The following is a 7,500-nucleotide window of genomic DNA, read 5'->3' on the forward strand; positions in this document are numbered from 1 at the left end:
AAAAACGAATCAAATAAAAATAGCTAAAAGGTGACTCTAGAAAAAGTGGGGAAATGGAGCAAAGAAGATGTGCTGAGATGAGTTCTGAAGGCTGTCTCAGAAGCTGATGACTAACTACATACAGAAGTTGCATATTAGAATGAGAAAGTACAAGTCCTTATTACATGCCGTGATTGAGCTGGAATTAAAACCTGCATTTCCAAAATGTGCTTTTGGAGCCGTATATTGCTGCTCTTTGAAACCCCTTCATTTTTGAGTACTTTTCAGTAAAGTGGTTCTCGGTTCTCAAACTTAATCCGTTCCAGAAGTCCATTCCAAAACCAAAGCATTCCAAAACCAAGGCGCGCTTTCCCATAGAAAGTAATGCAAAATGGATTAATCCGTTCCAGACTTTTAAAAACAACCCCTAAAACAGCCATTTAACATGAATTTTACTATCTAACAAGACCATTGTTCCATAAAATGAAAGCAATAAACAATGTACTGCAGTCACACAATCAATCAATCAATCAATCAATCAGTAGCTGGGTTCCACACAGTCACAAAAACAAAACAAAGAGAGCCGCAAAAACAAAAACGCAAAATAAATAGCAAAAACAGACAAACCTCAGCGTAACACTCAAAACAGAAGTGTGGCACTCAAATTGGAAGTGTAACTCTCAAAATGGAGCATGTTCGACTTCCGAAAAAAGTTCGCAAACCGGAACCTTACTTCTGGGTTTGCAGTGTTTGGGTTCCAAGTTGTTTGAGTACCAAGGCGTTTGAGAACCAAGGTAACACTGTAGATTGTGTCAGCAGTCTTTCCTGTATTGCTACAAAAGTACCCTAACATCAATGAGTTTGTAGGTTAGGAATGAGGCCTGCAGGACTCCTCTGAGTGTCAAAACAGTTCTGCTTTATTTTTGTCCCTTGCCAGTAAGCTTCCAATCTCTCCTTTGCAGCGCTTGTTCTAGCCCCAACAAGCAGTGGAATAAATGGATGGGTGCAGGTTGCTAAGTCTGCAACTCGGAATTCAGCCAGCTCTGCATGAGAAAGCAAGCTCCTGCCAAGTGGTTTCTTCCAGACAGCAGGATACTCCAGCAAGGGCGAATCGGAATGGATTACATTAATGACTGCTGCCTCCTTCAGCGTCTGCAGCAGCTGTATCTGCATAAATACAAAAGCATCATTGGACGGACTCCAGTTAGCAATATGTGGGGTTGGCTATGTCTGGTTAGATGATATTTTTAACAGCTGCCTCTTTGCTTGCTCCTTCTTACATCCATCTCCCTTTCCTTCACATAGACTGCAGACCCTCCAAGGCTCCCTATTTTCCATCGACAGTCCTGGATTTACAGAAGCCGTCCTGGTTTCTGATTTGATCCTGGAATATCCCGCTTTTCCTTAAGTCGTCCCTATTTTCATTAGAGAAATGTTGGAGTGTATGGAGTTATGTGACCCCCAAGCCAAGGAGATCAGTAACTATACAACCCTTATGAGAAGGCAGCCCTGTATAGCGAAGTTTTTTTTATTGTTTAAAGTTTATATATATATGTTAGAAGTCGCCCAGAGTGGCTGGGGCAACCCAGTCAAATGTGTGGGGTATTATTATTATTATTATTATTATTATTATTATTATTATTAAATAGGATGTCCTGATTTTCATCAGAGAAATATTGGAGGCTGTAAAATTGGGTAGATATGTATTCCAGGCATGATAAAGAAGTAAAATTTCTATCCTAAATGACTCTGCCCTAGGATGCAATTAGTGGAATGCAAGCGTTGTTCAACTCAATGTATACATGAGGGGATAATTGACCAGGAAGTATAAAAGTCACATTTGAGTAGACAAAAATGAGGGGTTTAGTAAAAAGGAAGATGAATGGGAAAATCAAGAGCATTAGATTTCCCCATAAGCTGTTTGGAAAACCAGAACAATAGCAGACCCTCCACGTGTCCTATTTTCCAGGGATAGTCGTGAATTTACAGAAGTAGTTTCTGATTTGATCCTGGAATGTCTCACTTTTCCTTAAAGGTAAAGGACCCCTGAAAGTTAAGTCCAGTCGCGGATGACTTTGGGGTTGCTCATCTCGCTTTACTGGCCAAGGGAGCCGGCGTACATCTTCCGGGTCATGTGGCCAGCATGCCTAAGCCACTTCTGGTGAACCAGAGCAGCGCACGGAAATGCCGTTTACCTTCCCACTGGAGCGATACCTATTTATCTACTTGCACTTTGACGTGCTTTTGAACTGCTAGGTTGGCAGAAGCAGGGACCGAACAACAGGAGCTCAACCTATCGCGGGGATTCAGCTCTGTGGTTTTAGGACATCCCTATTTGCATCAGATAAAGATTAGAGGGTATGGAGTTATGTGACCCCTGAGCCAAGGAGATAAATAACTATACAACCTTTAGAAAACATCTGAAAGCAGCCCTGTATAGGGAAGTTGTTTAATGTTTAATGTTTAATTATGCTTTATATATTTAACATATGTTGGGGCAACACAGTCAGATGGGAGGGGTAATAAAGTAATAATAGTACAGTGGTACCTTGCAAGACGAATGCCTCGGAAGACGAAAAACTCGCAAGACGAAAGGGTTTTCCGTTTTCTGAGTTGCTTCGTAAGACGGATTTCCCTATGGGCTTGCTTCGCAAGACGAAACGTCTTGCGCCTTTTTTTTTAAAACCGCCAATGCATTCCTATGGGAAATACACAGTGGTGCTTCGCAAGACGAAAAAACTCGCAGAACGAATTAATTTCGTCTTGCGAGGCACCACAGTAGTAATAAAGTCATAAAGTATTACAAGTAATAAAATGATTATTATGGAGGAATAGGACATTCCTATTTTAATCAGAGAAATGTTGGAAGGGATGCAATACAGGTTTTTCCTGAAGAATTTGAAGATTATGCTTAAAACATTGATGCTGCTAGTCTCCTCCTCTTTCCGGTGGATATATTTATTCCTTCCATGTTCCTGATGTAGCACTTCACACGCTCTTTCTTCCCTGGCTGGGGTGGGGCTCAGGTGCTAAAAAGTCTTGGACCAGCCCTGGGCTGAACGAATAACTTGCCTCTGTCTTCACAGGAAGATGAAGGGCAGGCCCTTAGCCTAACTTTCTCATGGAGGGAATTTGAGGAATGAAGGCATGGACGAAAGGTGGAAGCCAACCACTGATCACATTTGTACAATTACGTACATTGGTAGGATTGACATAAAACTTGTAGTAAAAATTTGAACTATGGATTGACAAAGGATTTATGAGAATGGAGTTATAAAAGAGGTGCAGAGGGGGAAATCATTATATTAAAGTCCACATTGGGGGGGAGGAAGTCAAAAGGGATTATATGTCTATGTATTTAATTTGTTTGATAATGTAAAATAGAAAATTCAAAAATAAAATTTATTGTTTTAAAAATTTAAAAGCTATTTTTTTAAGGAAAATTGGCAAAAATAACACTGCTGATATCAGTTGCCATAGGTCGATTTTCCTTGACATTTAGCCGATTTCCACCAGGACACTGCTTTTGACTAAAGTATTCCAGGTTTGTCCAATAAATGCAAATGAACCGTTCATCTGTAGCTGGACAAAAGATACCATTTTAAACAATGTGTGTCAGATGGGATGTGTACACTATGGCAGAGATCAGATCCAATTATTTCAGGGTTTGAGAGTGGAAATGCTAAGCAAACTACAAATGCCTAATGCAGGCTTCCTCAACCTTGGCCCTCCAGATGTTTTTGGCCTACAACTCCCATGATCCCTAGCTAACAGGACCAGTGGTCAGGGATGATGGGAATTGTAGTCTCAAAACATCTGGAAGGCCGAGGCTGAGGAAGCCTGAGTTAGATGGAGAAGGCGAGGATGACGAGTTATTGGAAGACACTGGAGAAGAAGTGGTGAGAGCAGAACATTGACACAAGGCTGAATCAGGAGAAACTTGAGGAAAACAAGGGGAGGGCATTGTGTCACTGGAGAAGGGGGGAAGTTAAGGAAGGAAGGAAGGATGGGAGATTTGGGGTGGTGGGTGTAGGGGTTGGGCAGGAAATGAATGAATTCCTGTAATCTTAATTGACTTTTTTTTTTTTTTTAGTAAATCAATTTGAAAACGTTTGGCCACAAATAGGAGGTTTAACGATCCAACAAACTCAATCACAGGGGCAAGTAAATAAGGAGTAGGAATAAATTTCTTTCCCACATCCGAATCAAGAGAGGTCATGCGAGGTCTGGACCAGTGCCTAGACTCAGAGGTGGGCTGCGTGATGGCCAGCAACAGGGTCTGAATCCTGCCAAGGTGGAAGCGCTGTGGGTGGGCAGTTAGCCAGTTTGGATCATTTGGTCCACAGCCTGTCAGGAGTGCTCTGATGGTGTTTCCTGCTTGGCAGGGGGTTGGACTCGATGGCCCTTGTGGTCTCTTCCAACTCTATGATTCTATGATTCTATGCTTTGAGCGACATGCTACTTCCTCTGAAGGAACAGGTTCACAGGCTGAGGGTGCTCCTAGATGACCTCAGTGACGTGGAAGGCCTTTTCCTCCCCCACCCTCATAATTTTTTTTTTAATTTTTTTTTTTACATTTTAGAATACAGTGGCACCTTGGGTTACAAACACCTCGGGTTACAAACTCTGCTAACCCGGAAGTAGTACCTCGGGTTAAGAACTTTACCTCAGAAATCGTGTGGTGGCAGTGGGAGGCCCCATTAGCTAAAGTGGTACCTCAGGATAAGAACAGTTTCAGGTTAAGAACAGACCTCCGGAACGAATTAAGTTCGTAACCAGAGGTACCACTGTATTCATTTAAACAACCTTAAAATAACAATGACTTCCCTTCTCCTCTTTCCGTGGTTCATTTTGCGTAACATAAATCCCTGCATATTTTATATAAACTAAACCATTCAGTATTCCATTATTGCATCCATCAAAACTTATTTACACTGTTGAATTTATCTTATTGCTGCCAGTGTTTTCATATGTACAATATCCCCCCCCCCCATATTCAATAAACATTTTCCAATTTTCTTTAAACATATGTTCTTCTGGTTCACTTATTCTATATGTTGGAATATCAGCTTAAGTCTCCATTCTTCTTTAGTTGGGACTTTGCTTGTTTTCCATTTTTGGGCTAACAAAACACAGTCCGCAGTAGTGGCATACATGAATAACCCTATTTGACACCTAGGAATTTCCATTTGAATTATCCCCAACAAAAAGCACTCTGGTGTTGTTTGGGTTTTTTTGGAAAGGTACTTTTAAACATTTTTTTTCCAGTTAACTATGAATTATTTCCCAATACAGTGATACCTCATGTTGTGAACTGTCCCCCTTACAAATTCTTTGGGTTACGCGCTCCACTAACCTGGAAGTAGATGCCCCTTCTTGCAGACTTTGCCCTGGGATGTGAGGGGAAATTGCGCTCCGGCGGCGCGGCAGCAGTGGGAGGCGCTATAGGAAAAGCGCACCTCATGTTACGAGCGGTTTCCAGTTACTAACGGACCTCCAGAACGGATTAAGTTCGCAACTAGAGGTACCGCTGTTCTCTTTTACCCTTTTACAGGTCCACCACATATGACAAAACGTACCCTTGGGCTCATTGCATCTCCAGCACTTATCAGATTCAGTCTTATACATCTTAGCAAGTCTACTCAGGAGTTAGATACCACCTGTACATGATTTTCAAGTAGTTCTCCTTCCAAGGAATAACATGCTGTAAACTTCAGAACGCTTTTCCAAAGTTTCCCCCAGAGATTAAAATCTATATTATGTCCTGTATCTATTGCCCAATGTTTCATAGAGGCTTTGACAAGCTCGTCTCTTGTTTCCCAATCTAAGAACAGATTGTACATTTTAGATAAGAGTTTCTTTTGTAGAAGTTCTTTTTCAAATTGTGAGCTTTGCCCCCCCCAAAAAAAAACATTTTTCCTGCCTATTTTAAACATTTCATGTAACTGATGATATTGTAGGCAGTCTATGAAATGGCTCCTTACACTTTCCACTGATTTCAGTTTAGGTTCCCCCACTGTAAAGTATAGCAATTCCCTGCAAGTTGCCCACTATCCTTATTAAATCTCTTAATTGTAAGAGCCTTAATAGCAGATAGCCATAAAGGTGTTTTCCTTTCCAGCAGATTTTTATATTTCTCCCAAACTCTATACAAATTCCGTAGAATATGGTTCATAAAACCTTTATATAAGAGGAAGTCGTTTTCCCAGGTCTGACTGGCAAGACAGCTACAGCCATTCATGGACTGAGATAGGCGGTTGACTATTGTAGCCTCTAGATTGGATTATTGCAATGCACCCTATGTGGGGCCGCCCCCTAGAAGCTGGTCTAGAAGTTGCAGCTAGCATAAAATGCAACTTTGACTGGGCTAGGTATAAAGTGACCTAACGAACAGAATGAATCTGATTGATAGGCAATTGTACGGCACAAAGGAATGAATGGGACGCAGGTGGCGCTGTGGGTTAAACCACAAAGCCTAGGGCTTGCTGATCAGAAGGGTAATGGGGTGAGCTCCTGTTGCTCGGTCCCTGCTCCTGCCAACCTAGCAGTTCAAAAGCACATCAAAGTGCAAGTAGATAAATAGGTACCGCTCTGGCGGGAAGGTAAATGGCGTTTCCGTGCACTGCTCTGGTTCGCCAGAAGCAGCTTAGTCATGCTGGCCACATGACCGGAAGCTGTATGCCAGCTCCCGTGGCCAATAAAGTGCAGATGGACCCAATGGGGTGCAAAATATAATTTGATTCAGCCCCTGTGTCCCAATTTTGGATGTTGCTCAGGTTGGTAACTCCCAAGTTGTACAAAAGAGAGGGAGGAGATCGATCATACAAGGTCTGTCTGTCCTTTATGCAACAACTCACGGGCAGTTATGTTGAAGGGTAAGCATTGTCGGTGGGAAGGAGATAATAAAGAATAGTATTGTGTTGTGATCTTAAATTATTGAATTAGTGTTAGGATCAAAATTCTTAAATAAGCAAAGGTCCATGGGGCACTACACAGGGATTATCTTCTACACCAGAGTTAGCTAGCATTGTGTCCTCCAGACATTGTTAGACTACAATCCCCATCATTGCTTACCACCTCACAAGGTGGTGAGTGCCAAGACCCCACAGCCTTTGGAGGAAACTATGATGGCTACCAGAGGAATATGCATCTTCAAGGAAATTGGATTTTGCCCTTTCCAAACCCCTAGTAGCAGAGGAGGTGGTGTGATCATGCAATAATTTGTGTGGTCAGATTGATCAGTCCTCCAAAGCTAAGAGCTGGGGCAGGAGTAGCATAGGCATTAATTTAGCAGGACCAGTTGATCTAAGAAGGGGAGCTTAATGGTTGAGATGTTCTCATTATAAGGTCTAGCCCTTGAATTACAGGTCATGGTTGTCTGGAAGCTACAGGGACATAGTATTAAGTGAGGCTCAGTGTCTCTGTCCCCCTCTCCTTTATCCCATTCAGAAGTCTCTGCTGCACTGCCTAGGAGCCTTCTGCAGAGACTGCCTTCTGCTGTATGATCTTGTGACAAGCTGA

General features: G+C 42.2%; 1 protein-coding gene across 1 annotated transcript in view; it reads left to right on the forward strand.

The window, feature by feature from the left end:
* The first annotated feature begins 7,195 nt into the window (after positions 1 to 7,195).
* LOC310671626 (tubulin alpha-1C chain-like) overlaps positions 7,196 to 7,500 on the forward strand; it is a 1,499-nt gene continuing 1,194 nt past the window's right edge. The window contains exon 1 of the mRNA XM_083427980.1: positions 7,196 to 7,500. This exon is cut by the window's right edge and continues 1,194 nt beyond it. The gene's annotated coding sequence lies outside the window, so the exon portion shown is untranslated.

This window comes from Podarcis tiliguerta (assembly GCF_965153285.1).
Source record: "Podarcis tiliguerta genome assembly, chromosome: 2".
Classification (NCBI taxonomy): Eukaryota; Metazoa; Chordata; class Lepidosauria; order Squamata; family Lacertidae; genus Podarcis; species Podarcis tiliguerta.